The sequence below is a fragment of the Podarcis pityusensis genome, assembly GCF_964106645.2.
Source record: "Podarcis pityusensis genome assembly, chromosome: 4".
Taxonomy (NCBI): domain Eukaryota; kingdom Metazoa; phylum Chordata; class Lepidosauria; order Squamata; family Lacertidae; genus Podarcis; species Podarcis pityusensis.
In genome coordinates this window covers 25,348,301-25,366,853 of record NC_138027.1, presented here as the reverse complement: position 1 = coordinate 25,366,853, position 18,553 = coordinate 25,348,301, and the positions used below count along the sequence as shown (strand labels likewise).

The window sequence follows — 18,553 nt, the reverse complement described above, 5'->3', positions numbered from 1 at the left end:
AACCATGGTTTGGCTTAGCGTTATGGACAAATGTGGCCCATGTTTCAGTGACCTGCAGTGGGCATCTATTCATAAGAGCAATATGTGTGTGTGTGTGTGAGAGAGAGAGAGAGAGAGAGAGAGAGAGAGAGAGAGAGAGAGAAAGTAAAGATGCACCCACACAGCTTGGTGTTGCAATGGTGTTTGTATATGCTGCACCAGGTATAATCCATAAAATAGTCCAGAGGCTCACAATTTCAGGTCAGGAGCAATTTTTAAAAGTTGGTCTTTCAACAAGAGCTGGATGAATGAAAGGCTTTAAAAAATCCCCCCCCCCCAAAATCCCGAACAGCTTTGAAAAACACAGCACAGTATGCCTGCTGTAATATCTGTTGTTTGCCTGTATAGTAAGAGAGTACCCACTGAATGAATTACAGGCACAGCACCTGTTTTCGAGGGTTTAACAATCTCTCCCCCCCCCCTCCCGCCACTCAATGCATGAAGAACGTGTGCATTTTATAAAATCTGCTGGGAAACAAAGACTCTGTGTTGATTGATTTTTTTCATGGCATACATATATTAAGCAAACGTTGTTAGCGCCCAACACATTGTGTTTTTGCCACTTAAAGAGCAGAACCTTGGCAGTGAGGCTGGTCCTGCTCACTCAAGCAACCTGACAGCATTATTGCAAGGGGATATCCTTTGCAGTTCAGAATCCTGTGCCTTTTGGGTGTCCGTATTCTGTGTTCTGTGCTACATCATTAAATGCAAAAAAGAAAAGTTATTTAAAACGAGAATACTTTTTCGATTGCTATTCCGGGCTGTCTTTGGGGAAATCTTCTTAATTTCTTGTAGAGACTGGTGAGAAAGAATGTAAAAAGAGAAACTGTTTTCCTAATTAGAATTTGATGGCCATATCTGTGATATTTGAGATATGTAAAGATGCTAATATTATCAGGTTCCATAGGCCCTTGTGGTCATGACTTGGTAGACAGAGTGTGGCATTAACTCAGTGGAGAGAACTAATAGGTTCAGTAAATATTAAACCTATTTCTTTTGGCCTTTGGGGAAATTACTTAAGTAGTTTAATTTCAAGGCAGCTATTTGATATTGGCTGGTTTGTGTTTTTATCTTATTAAAATTATTTTTCAATCATTGATGCAGAGATCACGTTTATTAGATAAACTTTAATAAAAACATTTCAGAAAGGCAGACATATCCAGTAAACTGACAGGGGACCAAATCCTACCCCATCCCATTTCTGTCTTATTTGTTTTTTGATGAGTGTTCTACAGAGGAGAAAAATGGGAACAAAATATAATCATTGGTCTTGACTGGGTTACTCTGGAATAACTGCTCTAAAGATTGTAGCCTTTGGGAAGAATACCCAAGGCAGTTGTTCTAATAAAGCAAGCATTTTGGCTTGCCAGCTGTAAAAGAATCTCCCCCCCCTCTCCCCCAGCAGTTCTCCCGACCACTCTCAGAGTCAATTTCATGGGGTACATGGGGAGGAGAGAAGGGAGAAAGCCCCATTGCACAAGTGGTTGTCCTTGCACAGGGTTTTCGCCAACAGAACTGATTAGGTGATTCCCACCGCTTGCTTGCCTAGGGCTGGAACTTGAAAATTTCAGAGTATTTTTTGAAACTGAACAAATACGTTTGTATTTCTAATCAAGTGTGCAGATAAATTAGGGTTGAGGAACCTGCGCCCCTCCGGTTGTTGTTGGACTCCCATCTCCCTTCTGGAGGGCCAAAGGCTCCCCACCCCTGAGTGACTGAAGTCAGAGGTCATCACTGATGTAAAATGTCACCACTTATCTCATTTTGCCAGTAGAGCAAGCTTGCATGATTTCTGGGTACTTCCACACTGGATGTTTAAATGTGGAATTGCCACATTTTTACTCAATTAAAAAGTCCAATATTTTTCGCTCCATAAGATGCACTTTTTCCCTCCTAAAAAGTAAGGGGAAATGTGTGTGCGTCTTATGGAGCGAATGCAAGCGGGAGGCTCTGCTCAGCGCTCGCTTTAAAGAGCCGCGTGGAGCGTGTGTGCGGCTCTTGCTGGCTTTTCCCTGAGGTGGGAGAGGGGACAGACGGGCTGCCCTCCGAGGGACGGAAGGGGCTCCGTGTAAGGGCTCCCTTTTGACCCTCATCCCGCTTTGCTGGGAAGCCAGCAGAGCAAGAGGCGCTGCACAGCTATCGCTCTTGCTCTGCTGGCTTCTCAGCGAAGCAAGCAAAGCAAGAGCCACAGCTCTCACTTTGCTTGCCCATCCCTCTTCCCGCCTCACTGTAAAGCAAGCTAAGCACCTGTCCCGGTGTCTCCTCCTCCTCCTCTTTTACAGCGAGGCGGGAGGAGGGATGGGCAAGCAAAGTGAGAGCTGTGCAAAGCAGGAGAGAAGCCATGTAAGCGGCTCTCGCTTTGCTTGCTTTAAAGCAAGAAAAGCGAGAGCTGCTTACATGCTCTGCGCAGAATATTATTTTTCTTGCTTTCCCCCTCTAAAAACTAGGTGCGTCTTATGGTCAGGTGTGTCTTATGGAGTGAAAAATACGGTAAGTGAACATTATTGAGATGGTGGAAGATCTGCCTAAGCGTGGAAAGTTATCCTACTTATAGTGGGAGAACAATGAGTGGGCAGCATTAAAAATCTTCAATCTGGAAGTATCTTCCCACAATATTTGCTTCAACATATTCTGAGAATTAGAAGAGCGGTAATAATAGAAGTGTGTGTGTATATGTGTGTTTGTTTATATCATCTTGGTTAATTCAGTTAAGTTAGTGAAGGTGCTCTGCACTCTGCAGTAGAACTTATTGAACCAAGGATGTGTAAGGAATTTGATTTTTGTGAACTCCGTTAGAAACTGACCTTATCCTAGACAAGTAATGTTCGGATCAGAATGTAGCTGTCAATCAGATTTTGCATTTCTCCAAATGTAATGAAATGGGGCGAGGATATCAAGATGCATTTTAAACATAGGTTTGTAGAGGGAAAATATTTATAACTACATATTTCAATGCACATTTTTGTAGGGTTTTTTAAAAATTAAAATAACAGATTAATTCAGGGCACACACATATGAAGGTGACCCACAGATGAATTTGTCTAGCCCATATTATCTCTAGTGAGTCCTGACAGTTCTAAGAGCTGTTATATACATTACTTACAATTGTGGGAGGAGAATGCTTAAATACAAATTGGGTACCATTCTGAGAGGTTCCTACCAGTGGTCCTTCTGTGACTTAAAATTGTAGAGTTGGAAGGGAGCTCACGAGTCATCTAGTCCAACCCTCTGCAATTAGGGTGCAATACTTGAATACCATGATGATATGATTACTGAATTTGATTGCTTTTACTATTAAACAAAAATTTTATAGGCAAACTCCAGAGATTTTGGTTTTGGAAGAAAAACAGTGAGAAAAACTGGGGGTTTTATACTCTTCCATGTGTAAAAGGGTCAGTTAAAATCAGCTGTAGCTTATCACCCATTTTTTTTGTAGGAAACCCAGCACTAAATATCCTGGTCTTGAAGGCTCTTAACTCTCATATATGTCTAGTTAGTTTCAGTAGAACTGACTTCATTGTACCTTGCACCCTAAATCAAATTACAGCTGTGTTTAATATACAGAAGTTGTGGAGTCTCTGGCTGGGAAGAACAGTGGCTGGAAATTTGGAAGCACAATTTTGAGCTGTATTTTGCAGCCTAATAAATGTAGTTTCAGCAATGCCTCTGCAGGGTGGAGCCTTATGTTCCTTCTACATCATTGGCTACCTTATATATATTGCCATTAAGCAGCTTTGGAATACAGACTTGCTTTATGAGCAAAGGTTAATTAGGGCCTGAAGGAAGCCTGAGGCAGAAAAAGTACAGATGCAGTAGCTCCAGAAATGAGGTCCGCTGGCCAATTTCCCTGATTATATAGCTGTTGTATTAAATGCAGGGCCAGGAGAGCTGCTCTTTGGCCTCACCAGACCATGGATTTCCCCCAAAGTCAATGTTCTGCAATAGGAAATCTGCATGTCCAATGCACAATTGAATCCCTGAGTCCCAGTTGGTGGTATTTCTGCTCTTGTAGTTTGAACAGGCAGCCTGAATTATTTAAAGGGGATGACTTCACTGCCAAAACTCATTATGGGGGCTTTGAGCCCATTGCTAAATTCCATCCTTGCTTAGTGTGGGATATGCATAGCACTGTCTAGGGGCACAGGAAGCTGCCTTATACCAGAGGCAGATTTAGGGCAGTGTGACCAGTTCTGCCACACTGGACGCCGAGCCTAGGGGGCGCCACTGGGCATCACAACTAGGATGTAGTGAATTGAGCAGAACGGAAGCAGGAGGAAGTTTGGCCTCATACAGGGTGCTGGTGAAATTTGAAAGATCAGAGTTCACCCCTGCTTATACTGAGTTCCATCTAGCTTGGTATTATCGACGTTGACTGGCAAGACAAAAGAGGTTCAGTCAAGACGATGCAGAACTTGGTGTCCCATTATATATAATCTTTTGATTTTATACCTTGTCCAACTCTGCAAAGTTTAGTTGGGCAGCAAAAGCAAAACAGAACAAAGTGCCGGCCATTTAAAATTCATCGCATTATTTGTTACATTTTTAAGCTGTCCTTCAGCCAAGTTTCTCAGGGCTGCATACCATTCACAATAAGAAATAGTGCAATAAAATACTGCAATAAACCCAGAAACTATGTCTTGTCATGAGGAGCCTGGCAGTAATTGAATAAAGACAATAAAGCAATAAAGACAGCTGACTATCTTTACAAATTCCTAAATGTCAGGTGGAACTGATGTGCCTTGAGTCAGTGATGGACATGTATCAACAAGGGGGGCAGACATACCTTCAGTGAAAGGTCTTTTTCAATTGGGAAGCCATAATCAATAAAGCCTTGCTAAAAGTGTGGCGTGAGCTGTAGTTATAGATGGGACCATCAGCAGGGCCTCTGCCAATAGAAGGCCTTTTCCAGCATAATTGCATTGTGAAGTTACTGTTAATGGTTTCAGAACTCACAGAGTTAAAGAGTTCTGGTGACGTCTCTTTCCTGAGGCGTGGTTAGAAACACTTAAGGGAGGGGTTTGACTCTGAGTGTTTCAGTCTGACTCTCGAACGCTATGCGAGAGGGAGAATGTGTCAGTTCTCGCCAGGTCTGAATTTATGATGTTATTCTTCATGATTAAAGGCAAGAGTAGATAAGGACTGCCTTGTGTCTGCTCTGATTTATTCCACACGTGCTGCACTTTGCTTCTCACCGCTGTGTTTCGCTCTGCTACCGGCAAGAGAAAGAGGCCTGAGGAGGACTTTTGCAGGAGGCACGGATAGCTTGCAGAGTTTCGCAAGGGAAGTGTGCCAGGCTCCATGTTCAGTCTCTGTTTACACTCTTGTCCGGCGTAAATCTCAAGAGTTACATCCCAAAATGACTTCTGTTGGCTAGAAGTCTGCTTTCCAGCCTAATTTCAGGAGGGACAGGGGCTGGGGAGTCAGCTCCAGGGAAGGCCTTTGTGGTTGCCTGAGTGCCCATACAAATGGGCATCCATTATTTGGTTACACTGGTGTAAGAACTATGGAGGTGAATAGCACTTTCCCAAAAACTTAAAGATTGAAGTCTTAAGTGTCTGTGAATCAGCCTAGTCTTCTCCTTATAGCAGAGAGTAAAATGTGAATGGACTAGTGTATCATTCAGCCAATTTGTTTTTCTGTCTCTAAAAATAAAATGACAAAGACATCACATTGAGTGGAATGCTAAGCAATGTCTTGGTTAGTGTACATGTTGATAAAATCTTGAATGAATTAAATAAGATGTCAAGGGGGAAAAAATCTTTTGTCAGATACATGGGATATCCCCCCTCCCGTTTCCTAAATATAATCCCTATTTAAATATAAATATGTCATGGCATTTGATTACATTAACTAATAAATAGAATTTATTCCTGGCTAAATATTGTTCTGTTCCCTTGGCAGAGGCAGGAGTCTAGCTTCCTAGAATTTAGACTGAGCCTGGCCAAACCACAAGTAATACTGGCTCGCAGCAAGTCACAGTAGTCAATATGGCATCCTATGTTTCCTTCTATGCTTGAAGGAGTTGGCTAAGCTTCTCTCTCCAAATATCCTTCTTTCCTTGAGACCAGCTCGGTGCTTCCAATCAGGACACAATTATTTGCTGCACTCCACACAAAGCAGTTTGTTTCAGACCTGACACCCACAAGGAATGCCCTGCAACTACTTCGAAATATTCCCACGGACCAATCCGAGGGTGTTTTCAATTCAGGGTGTTTTCAGCCAGTCGCATGCACTGCAGGGAGGTGCTTAGCCAACACCCTGTTATGTACTGAAGTTCTCACCCTGGGCCAGCAGGGGGATACTGTAGATAGTTCAGGTCCACATATGCAAATAAGGGATCGAAAGTGACATTTCAGTGATTGGATAGTTACAGAAAATGGTTACTGTTGCGTTCTAGTGGAGCTCTATATAAGCAGACTGGCTGAACCCTTCAGTTCAGTTCAGTTCTGTTCTGGCCTGTGAATAAACAAGAGCTGTTTGAAGAATCGCTGTGTCGTCTGATATGTTCACCCACAACTTAACACACCCCACTTGGGAGACTTGAGTAGGAAGCAGCTGAAGGGGCAGGCAGGTTGTGTTGCTTTTGTTTAAAGCAGAGCCAGGGAACCGTCACGAGATCATTTGGTTTCCGTGCTGCATTGAGAGGAAAGTGTTTCTTTTCTTGCAGCGCAGCCCAGAAGAGCTCTCCCTCCCCATTGCTCAGGCCCTCTGTTTCTGCCCCTACCCATCCTCCAGGCTTGCACTCCACACCCCCACTGCGTCCTCTGCCAGGATGTGTCAAATGTGTCTTTGCGTGAAGTGTGCTCTGCCTTTTGTGGCCTCTGGTTCCATGTACCCCCAGCCCCATCTGCAGTTAGCTGCCCTGCCCTTCACCTCACCAAGCACCACTGCCTACGATTAGGGATGGAGGAGAAATTCACTTCTAATTTAAAGGCAAACCTACCCCATTTGCATTTTCCCAAAGAATGCATGACCTGGAATACAGCCATCCTTTTAAATTGTAGTTCTCCAAATTTTGCCTTTCTCCAGTCAAGTAATATGTACAAAAATGCACATTCTAGGGTGAAGTATGTCTAATAATTCCCATATCACCGAAAATAAAAATTAAATAGCATTTTATTAGGGGGAAATTACTCTGCAGAAACATGTATCTTAATGGAAATTGCACAGCTATATTTGGAGAAATTCGCTGATGACTTTCCATGAGCACATCGGCAACTTCTGCGGAAATGTGGGAAACTGAAGATGAGAAAAATGAGAAATGGAAATGTCCATATTTGCCTATCCCTACCTGGGACTGTATATAGATCTCCCCTGCCCTTGAATTGCTCAGCTTTCCTTAAGAGGCTAGCTGAACCCTTGAACTGCAAGAATGCTGGGAATGCATAACGGAGCAATTTGCATATGAAAGGTGTCCAACTTTTCTCTAAAGCAAAACTGTTTTCTCTGGAAATGTTATGTAGTCATCAAATTTTATGAGATGCAGTAGTCAAATGAAAGGAAAGTGGAAAAAACAACAACATACCAGCTATTACAAAGATGTGTTTTTATAGGCTCTTGCATGGATTTATTTCACTCCAAGATTGATTGATTTATTAAATGTGTGCACGTTTTTTGTGCGCCAGTCCACTCCAAGATCTCTTCGTATTCTTCTCTGATGCAGCAAGCATGGGCAGGGCAACTATACTGACGTAGACCCCAATTCAGCCAAAGTTGAACACTCTCAAAGCCCACCCTTTGTCAGTGGGAGAGGAAGAAATGTGCGCTCACATTCTCTTATTGAAACCAGTAGGATTTCAAAGCATCTCACTTGGCTGCATCTTGCCCTAGATTCACCAACCCTTTCTGATAAAGGCTCGGTGTCTTTTCAAAGCTTCACGACAGGCAAAAATTGAACGAGTGCAACTTCCCAGCGCGTAGATGGGAGTGATAGTTCAAAGCTGAACCTGGTAGATTTCTGCTTGATAGGCCTCTGTTTAAAAGTCAGAGGTTGGAATCTGCTTCTGTTTGTTTCTTCCCCCTTGAGCTGCAGTTTGACACCTTACATCCCATAATTCTGGAGTGGTATTGGAATAGTGCAAGTGGCTGTGGTAGAAAGGAGGAACTGGGAGGGATCACAGTCACTGGTTTTGCAGCTGCAAGCTGCAATGCCTCTGTTTGGACACCCTAAGAACTGCATATAGTATTTGTCTTCTATAATATATCCCACAAGGTTTCTTCTTTTTCTTTTTAATGGCCTGAATTCTGGTTCTATGGAATGTCAACCTGTCAGGGGTTTTTTTTTTTCATTCAGTTGCTGAGTTGTACTGATTAGATGGAGCTTTTTCTGAAGGGCTTTGGAAAGTGATAAAATACAAACAAACCATCACAAGGTTTCTTCCAGAACTGCCGGATGTGGTTCTGAGTGCAGACCACACATGAGCTCTGCTTCAGAATATTCCAATTCTCTGCCTGTCAACAAATTATGCTCTGCACTCCCAAGATTTATAACAAGTGGCCTACTGTTCATCAACATGAAGTACTCTGGAGAATGGAATTAAATTTATACAGGTCACCAGAGCCAGAAAGTTTGTTTTTCTGTAAACAGACTTTTGTGTGAACAATGTTTTAATGATTGCCAGGAGCTTTGCGGCTAGGCTCGTAATCTCTTGGAAATAGCGAATTAGAAAATTAACATAGTTAACTCCAGCATGCTTTTAGGCTGGAGTTGTACCTTGTGTAGAGCGAGACTAACTATTAGGCTTACTGTGCTCCAGTAAAAAGGTTTCAGTTGCTGTTAAGTTTATCATGCTGCAGGTAGAAATTGTTCTGTTTTTAACCGTTCTGTAGTTAGTAGAAACAGGAAGCAGCCTTCTAGGCTGTGGGATCTCCCACAAGTTTGAACACCTCAAACCAACCTCACAGTTTCAGATAAAACCACCCTCTGTTATGTTTTCCAGTCTTGCCAATGACCATACCTGGATAGTTATTCTTTGTTATTTTATTACAGTATTACATTTACATAATGCCTTTCTCTTTCAAAGGATCTCAAGGTGGTATACATGGAAGTTTTTAATGGTTGGTGCTTTATTGTGTTTTTAGTATTTTAGAAACACTCAGAGTGACTAGGGTGGCATATAAATAATGAAATTATTATTCTCCTCATTCCCATTTCATCCTCACAGCAACTCTGTGAGATAGGTTAGACCAGCCTACAACTCCCATCACCTCTAGCTAGCAAGGCCAGAGCTCAGGGATGATGGGAGTTGTAGTCCAACAACATCTGGGGACCCACAGGTTGAGAACCGCTGGGTTAGGCTAAAGGATGGTGACTGACCCAAGGTCACCCAGTGAGCTTCATGGCTGAGTGGGCATTCAAACCTCGGTCTCCCAAGTCCTAGTCCAGTACTCTAACCATTATGCTACACTGGCTCTCAATTATGTTGGAGCTAACACACCACCTCTATCTTATATATATGGAATGCAGGCTGGTTGTGAAGGCATTCCCATGTACAGTCGACTCGCAACTTGCATGGGGGGTTATGTTGCAAGGGATTGTGCCTAAAGCCAAAATTGTGTATAACCAGAACAAGCCTGGAACCAGCCCTGCGTGACCATTCCTACCTTTCTGAAGCTGGTGCACTGAGTGGGCCTTGCCCCCCCCCCAAGATGGAGAGCTTTTAAGCTCCCCACCTTGTTTTCCAGGCTCTGGAAGGCTCTAGTGCGAGCTCCCCCAGAGCTCTCACTGGACGTTCCCAGAGCCCAATAAGCAAGCAAGCCCGAGAGCTTAAAAGCTCTTTCCACTGCAGGAAGACCTGACACAGAAGGAGCTTTTAAGCACTCTGCCTTGCGTGCGTTGTTTTGTGCGATTTCAGGTGGCCGGCCACCCAGCACACAAAGCTGCGATTGCGCAAGTTAAATGCACTCAAGTTACGAGTCAATTGCATTACATGCTTGGGAATTGTGACTTGATTCCTCCGGCAGAGGAACCATTACATGGTAAGAAAGTGCAACTTTTTGAACACCTCTTTGAGTAGGAAATAGAAGATGCTGCCTTTTGTTGCTGTCATACACGATCACCACATTTTCCACAAGTACACCTGTGCTCTAAGTGGTTCTCTAGCAGCTTAAAATATTTTGAAACACTATTCATGTTTTAGAATTCATCCTATATATTATTTAAGTTGTAGGCTGCCTTTCTAGACGAATTCCATCCTAGGCAACTTCTTGCTGAATTGATGGATAGCCTCCTTCTTGCATTTTGTAGAATCAAACATAGCTTCCTGGATGGGGCTGCAGAAGGTTGGTGAGCCGGAAAGTAATTTCACTGGATTTTGGAACTGTGACCAACTTCACCTGCTACATTTCATTCTTTCTGGCTGCTTCTAAAAGTGCAGGGGTCCTACTGGGAAGATGAAAAACTTGGCAATTGTACTCTAAAAGAGTGAAAATGCTTTGGGTCTGGCCATTGTTATTTATTTTTTAACACTGCGCTTTCTCTAGTCGTCAGAGAGGGAAATGTGCTTGCATGGCTGGCACGGAATCACCGCAAATTCTTATACATTTATCTGCTAGAATTCGGGAAATAGGCACAATAGCTAATCCTTCCTCGGGACTTGCCCTCCTTTTTTTCTGGATTGGGATTCTTGCAATTGCAGCAAACCAGTTCCATTCCCCTAAGACTTAGCTAGTGAACCATAAGCAGCAAATGGTATCTCAAGGACCGTTGCTAATTACTTGCGGTTAAACAGGGAGAGTTTGTTTGCTCAGCAAAAGCACTGAAGAAGTCAACAGTGCATGTCCTTAAATCCTTCCCCAGCTGCTGTGTCCCTTTACGCTAACAATTCCTTCATGGGCTGAAGGATACTGCAGATTCTCTCCCCCGCCCCCCCCCCTTGAATTAAACAAAATTTACCCAGTTGGTGGGTTTGGTCCCAAATTAGCACTGACCTCTGCAGCTCCAGTTTACCATGCTGCTGTTTCTCTCCCTACCTCATGAGGTCAGTTACTTCATGGCTTTTCTTCCCCTTCCTTTAATTTAATTTAATTTAAATTTTTATCTATCTATCTATCATCTATCTCTCTATTTCTCTCTCTGTATATCTCACTTTATTCAAAGCAGCTTACAGACACAATACAGATACTCAAAACAAATTTCAATAAACACAATCAATAGAAATTTAAAAAAACAACCCACACACAACCCACATGTATTCAAATAAAACAGGTTTTGCAGATCTTGCCCCACTAAAAAAGGCCTGGTGATAAACCAGGTGAACTTCTCTAGGGACAGCATCTCACAAGTGAGGAGCCACCACTGAAAAGTCCTCTGCTTGTGTTGCCAACTTCCGGACCGCTCATGGAGTGAAGGGTCTCAGAGGACAAATCCAGGATCCGGGTTTGTTCATGAGGAGACAGGCAATCCTGAAAGTACTGGGGTCCCACTATCCGGGTGGCAATTTGGGACAGAGCCTTTTTGCTGGTGGCACCCCATTTATGGAATTTCCTCTTAAGAAAGGTTCACCTTGCACCTACTTATTTCCCCAAGCATTTAAAATAGTTAACTTAAGTCCTTTTACAGCTGCTGTTTTTATTTTTATTTTTTTGCTGTTCCACTGTGTTGTTATTACGGTTGTTGTTTTTGATGTGGTTGTGGGGTTTTGTTTAGTCATATTGTATCTGTAAGTGCTTGCTCTGGGACTGCTGATTAGCATGGAAGGCACAGAGTTGATAACTGTAGAAACAAACCCTGTGGTGAGGACGTCCCTTTGTTGTGAAAGGGGGCGGGCTCTGTCAGTTGTCGTCCAAGGACCTTGTTGACCTTAACACAGCATTGCAGAAATGAGTTTGAAACCTGAGGGCAAGCGAGGCAGCATGCTTATAAGTTAGCCTAAATGCTTTCCTCAGTATGGCAGAAAACACCTGAAAGCTCTTCTAAAGGAGCACTTCCAGCAGCTTTCAGTAGCTGACTGGACAAAACACTGTGTCTTACCCAGATGTGTCCTGAGAATGAAAATAAACATGCTGGAAACAGATTAACTGGCTCACGCTTTCGAAGCTTTCTTAAACATAGACACCCCTTTGTTAACATTGAACTAATAACTACATAGTGGGTTGCCAGTTAACCTCTTTTGGGGGGGCAGGAAGGTAAAGTCTTTACTACTGTTTACTTCCATCCTAATAGCGGGGGGGGGGGGGGGGGATCAAGTTCATGCTCAGTTTCTGTTGCTTAAACATGATCTTATTTCCCCCAAGGGATTGTGTGTATTCCTATAGGACTGTGTTGTGTTGTGCATTAGGCTTACTAGATCCTCAGCTGGAAATCTTGCTTATCCTTTAAGTCAGCATTAGTCCTAGGGCATTTAAAGTCTCATGGGGAGGGGGGGTGTGCAGGGGTAAAACTGCAAAAAGGACCAGTGCAAAAAAAATAAAGAGGGCCAGTAAAGGGGTATGGACTAGGGAGAAGGGTTGTGACCTGTAAAGAGTTCCTGGGCCAAATGGAGAGGCCTGGAGGGCTGCCCCCCGCAGGCTGAGTCTCTCCTCCCCCCAATCTACACTAATTGGATGCAGTTCTCAAGGGTTTCAGCCCTACCTAGAGATGGAGTCTTGGACTTTCCATGTATGAAGCAGATACAGGTGAAACTCAGAAAATTAGAATATTGTGGAAAAGTTCATTTATTTCAGTAGTTCAACTTAAAAGGTGAAACTAATATATGAGATAGACTCATGACATGCAAAGCGAGATATGTCAAGCCTTTATTTGTTACAATTGTGATGTTTATGGTGTTCACCTGATGAAAACTCCAAATTAACAATCTCAGAAAATTAGAATATTAAATGAAATCGGCAAAACAAGGACTGCAAATAGAGCAATATTGGACCTCTGAGAAGTAGAAGCATGCACATGTACTCAGTACTTGGTCTGGGCCCCTTTTGCATCAATTACTGCCTCAATGCAGCGTGGCATGGATGCTATCAGCTTGTGGCACTGCTGAGGTGTTATGGAAGACCAGGAAGCTTCAATAGCAGCCTTCAGCTCTTCTACATTGCTCGGTCTCATGTCTCTCATCTTTCTCTTGGCAATGCCCCATAGATTCTCTATGGGGTTCAGGTCAGGCGGGTTTGCTGGCCAATCAAGCACAGTAATCCCATGGGCATTGAACCAGGTTTTGATGCTTTTGGCAGTGTAGGCAGGTGACAAAGTCCTGCTGGAAAATGAAATCAGCATCCCCATAAAGCTCGTCTGCGGAAGGAAGCATGAAGTGCTCCAAAATCTCCTGGTAGACGGCTACGCGTACCCTGGACTTAATGAAGCACAGTGGACCATCACCAGCTGATGACATGGCTCCCCAAATCTCTTTTCTGATGAGAGCAGCTTTTGCATCTCACTTGGAAACGAAGGACCCAGAGTCTGGAGGAAGAATGGGGAGGCACACAATGCCAGATGCTTGAAGTCCAATGTGAAGTTTCCACAGTCTGTGTTGATTTGGGGAGCCATGTCATCAGCTGGTTTTGGAACACTTCATGCTTCCTTCCGCAGACGAGCTTTATGGGGATGCTGATTTCATTTTCCAGCAGGACTTTGTCACCTGCCCACAGGGCCTTTCGGGAGGGGGGGTGCTTTCGGGAGGTGGTGGGTCCAGCCCCTCACAAGGTCTGAGGGACAGTGGACTGGCCCCCTCCTGAAAAAGTTTTCTGACCCCTGGGATAGGTCATTGACCTTCTTATGTTCTTACTGTCATTCCATAGAGAATTCTGACTTGAAGGCCCCTATGGGCAACCATCCTTTCTTGCTGTTGGATGGCTACAGCATGAAGGCTTTTTTTTAAAAGTAATAAAAGCAGAGGTGCTTGGACTTTCCCACTGACATATGCCTATCATATGTGAATGAAAGGTCACCAGATAAATACCCCCCCTTTTTTGTAAGGCGAATGGCCTGCAAAAAGGTGTGGGGCAGATATCAGACACATATTTAGCATCTGTCATCCAATCTTCTTCCTCAGAGTGACCTCACAGGCTGTTATTTCTCAGATGGGCCTTGGCCAGGCTTGGGGAATGTGGGAACCCAGGAGCAGACTCCGGCTGAGCCAAAACTACACAGGCCCCTTCTATTCCAACCCTCTTTCCCCTCAATCCTTCTGTTCCTTAAAGTATAGAAATGGTCCAAGCTGCAGATGTAACAAGGGTGCTTTATTTTGCTGCTAACAATGACAGTGCGGGTCAGATTAGGCTGCTGTTAGAGACGCTTCTTGTCTTGTACTGTTAGGAAGTGTTAGGAAGCTTGAGGACGTAATGCTGTGGGGGCCGGTAGCAGATTAGGGGGAAAAAATGGTGTTCTACTATATGATGCATGAAACAAAGCCATTTCCCTTTTAGGATATAAAATACTTCTAATGTTTTCGGCACAGGCTTAATAGGCTGGCAAACTGTGTGGGAACAGTGCATTGGGAACAGTATAGAGAAGGGAGAGGATGAGGGGAAATGGTTTCTGCTGAAAAACACGGGTTTTCTCTCTCCCCCTGTAAAGGGATTTGTGAAATATTTCAGGAAAATCTTGGAAATTGACACTTGAGGCCCTTTCCTGTTGCTGGGAACTGGAAGGTACCAAGAATCCCACATGATAATCTACTGCGTGCCTGGGGCAATAATTTTAGGCGTTTGTTTGTGTAGTATTTTGATTTTAGGAATCAAGCTAGCTTTGTACTTTCTCCTAAATAAACCACAATCATCAACAGATGAGGGAAAAGGCGTAAAAAATGAACCATCACTTTCTTAACTTCTTAGGTAGTAGCCACTGTTGGGATCAAAGTTGATAAAGAACATCAACTGAAGGAACTAGGGAATGAAGTTTCAAAAATATTCAGACCCTAGTTAATGCTAAAGTATTCCATATGGTAGATGCGCAAACACCCTTCCATGTTTTCTTCTCCATTGACTACTTGATCCTGTGCATGCTTAATTAAAAGGAAGCCCCTGTGGGATGTATCCAAATTCTGTCCATCAAAGTTAACCACTTCTAAATGCTGTCGATTTCAGTGGAAGCTAATCAGACGTGCTCTTCGCTCTCTTATTGGAATCCTCAGTCCTCAAAAGTGCATGACTTTGACTGTATCATGTCATATAGATGATCATGGGGAAAGAACTAAGGGAGTAGGAATGAAATAACACTTACATTAATCATTTTTAAGGGGAGAAAATTGAGCCCTAATTAGTGCACCTGAGGCATAGGTGCCTCGGGTGACACAGGCAGCAGGTATTAAATAGGAAGCTGCCTTACGCTGAGCTGGACTGTTAGTCCATCTAGTTCACCATGGTTTACATTGATGAACAGCAGCTCTCTAGGACAAGGTTAGGCAAACTGAGGCCCGTGGGCCGGATGCAGCCCAATCGCCTTCTCAATCAGGCCTGTGGGCAGTCCAGGTATCAGCGTGTTTTTACATGAATGTGTCCTTTTATTTAAAATGCATCTCTGGGTTATTTGTGGGGCATAGGAATTGGTTCATTTTTTCCCCCTTCAAAATATCGTCCGGCCCCCCACAAGGTCTGAGGGACAGTGGACCGGCCCCCTGCTGAAAAAGTTTGCTGACTCTAGGATTTCAGGGTAGGTTATCTCCCATTCTACCTGGAGATTCTTGGGATTGAACCCTGGACCTTCTGCATACAAAGCTTCCCCTGGTGCTTCTGGACAGGAGCAGACATGCCTGTGGCACAGAGTCAATTCTACGGTCTTGTCACCCTTTCTAGCACTGCTTCTTTCTCCTTTGGTATACTCTGATAACAAGAGTCAAAGGCACCCTAATTCATACAGTACTTTCCTGGACTAGCATTCCCCACCTTCTTACTTTGAACTTTGTTACCTTGGTGCACTTGCCAAAAAGATTGGCAAACACTGGTTTGGGCTGTTTTAGTACATTCATAATCTAGGTTCACTGGTGGGGATTATTTTATTTAATAAGCGTTGTTGTTTTTAAAGTAATAGTAGGAGCTTAAATTGAGGGGCTTGCACTGGGAATGCAGAGATCTCTGCTTCTGGAAAGTACCGATACAGCTTCCTTGAGAATGCTTATTCAACATGACACTATTCATGCACGTTTACCTTTTGGAGGAGCAAATTGTTTGCACACGGAAGCTGGTGAATAGATTGTCGAAACCTGTTGTTACTGTGCCAGCCAAGAAATGCTCAAGGTGATGTGTAACAGCTAGGTATCCTGGAATAAGTTATTACAGTAGCATTGCAAGGACATTGTAAGCAGCTGTGCCAACAAGATTTAAGGAAGGGTATGACGCTTAACTTATTTCTGACCTGGGGCCTTTCTTGGAATAGGTTGCCATGGAGTTTGGGCCTGACATGGGGCAGGAGCTGTGTTTGAAAAGGGGTTGGCGGTCAGATACCAGATCCGGCAAACAGGAACCAAGGGCCAGAGGCAGAGAATGTAATCATAGACAGACAGGCACAGCTATTGGGATATGTGTAATAACCCAGTGGGACTCAAGATTGCCAGACCAGAAGGAAGGATTTTCTAAGCCACACACCCTCTTGAGTGTTTTTGCAAGACTGAAACTCTGATAATGCTTGTCTGGATGGAGCCAGAGAGGGACGTCTGAGTAGGTGTAAAACCAGGGCTTTTTTCCCCAGCCAGAACTTGCCGGAACTCGGCACCTCTCAGGTGGGCACCTCTTTTTATAGAAAAATAGTGCTGTGTAAAACTATCCTGCAATGACAAACCTGGACAGCATCTTAAAAAGCAGAGACATCACCTTGCCAGTAAAGGTCCGTATAGTTAAAGCTATGATTTTCCCAGTAGTGATGTATGGAAGTGAGAGCTGGGCGATAAAGAAGGCTGATTGCCGAAGAATTGATGCTTTTGAATTCTGGTGCTGGAGGAGACTCTTGAGAGTCCCATGGACTGAAAGAAGATCAAACCTCTCCATTCTTAAGGCAATCAGCCCTGAGTGCTCACTGGAAGGACAGATCCTGAAGCTGAGACTCCAATACTTTGGCCACCTCATGAGAAGAGAAGTCTCCCTGGAAAAGACCCTGATGTTGGGAAAGATGGAGAGCACAAGGAGAAGGGGAAGACAGAGGACGAGATGGTTGGACACTGTTCTCGAAGCTACCAGTATGAGTTTGACGAAACTGCGGGAGGCAGTGGAAGACAGGAATGCCTGGCGTGCTCTGGTCCATGGGGTCATGAAGAGTCGGACACGACTAAACGACTAAATAACAACAAAAAACTATCCTACTGTACAAAGGGGGGGGGGAATCTACATTTGTTGCTCAGCCTGCTGTTGCCCAACCCACCACTGGAATACAGCCTGAAGAAGGTTGCCCAGAAATAAGCGTGGCCCATGGTTCTGAAAAGGATTCTGCACCCGTTAGAGAGTCTAATGACTCTCCATTGGGCTGCAAGGTCAGCTGACTGAACTCAGGCCAATACTTAGGCCTAGAGGATGCCCTTGCCCTGTGAATCCTGGGTTAGTTGGTCAAAGGCCCAGAACACTGGTTGATGCAGAAGGAAGGCTGTTCCCTTGAAGCCTTTGTTCAAGATTCCCTTCATTGCCTTACAGCACTTAGCTTAACTGAAGCTGTCCAGTGCCCACACTTGTATTGTCTCTGTTAAGTAGTTTATCTACGCACTGCTTCCACATCTGCTTGTCAAATCAGAGGTGAGGATAGAAAATGCTATAATCCGCAACAAGTTTTCTGGGTTTGTGACTTCTCCCTGAAGGAATTTGGGCCCATAAAGCAGTCACAAGATTACAATGGTACATAAATACCTTTTTAAAAAAATCCTGACAAATATAATCCCTCTCCAGTCTTGTTCGTATTTTTTAGCTATTACCTGCAACCTGGGGCATTATAAAAAGAGATCTTCTAAAGCACAGATAAACAGATATATTTAGCAGACATTACGGCATCTTTCCATTGAGGAGTGTGTTTAACTTGAAGTTGCTCGCTCGGTGCTGATAACGTATTTGTAAAAGAAAGGGAAGTTGCATGGATGTAGTAATGTACTGTGTTTACCGTTGCCTATAGAAAAAAAATAACATTTGCCTTCAGCCAGCAGTTCATAGAATTAAAGAGTGAGATCCTGTTTTCCTAATTAGTAAATAAAAAAATAAAAAATGGGGGGGAGCATCTCCCTTGAAGGTGGCAGTGGTGCACCCCCTCCTTAAGAAGACCTCCCAGGCCTCAGAAGCATTCAACAGCAACTGTCCAGTGGCAAATATCCCCTTTCTGGACAAGGTGGACGAGGTGGCAGTCCAGTGTCAGACATTCTTTGGAGGAAACTGATTTCTTGGATCCAGTCTGGCTACAGGCCTACTAATGGCAGTGAAACTGCCTTGGTCATTCTGAGTTTATGACGTTTGTCAGGATGGAGATGGGAGTGGGGAGGGTGACCCTGCTTGTTCTCCTTGATAGCTTTTGATACTATTCACCACAATATCCTGAAACATCTCAGGGAGCTAGGGGTTGGGGACCCTGTGCTTCAGTGGGTCTGCTCCTAACTCTAGGGCTGATTACGGAAGGAAG

The 18,553-nt window shown here is 43.8% G+C and overlaps 1 protein-coding gene across 10 annotated transcripts in view; it reads left to right on the top strand.

Moving 5' to 3' along the window:
- ATP8A2 (ATPase phospholipid transporting 8A2) overlaps positions 1-18,553 on the top strand; it is a 324,329-nt gene that overhangs the window by 114,168 nt on the left and 191,608 nt on the right. The gene's annotated exons all lie outside the window — the stretch shown is intronic.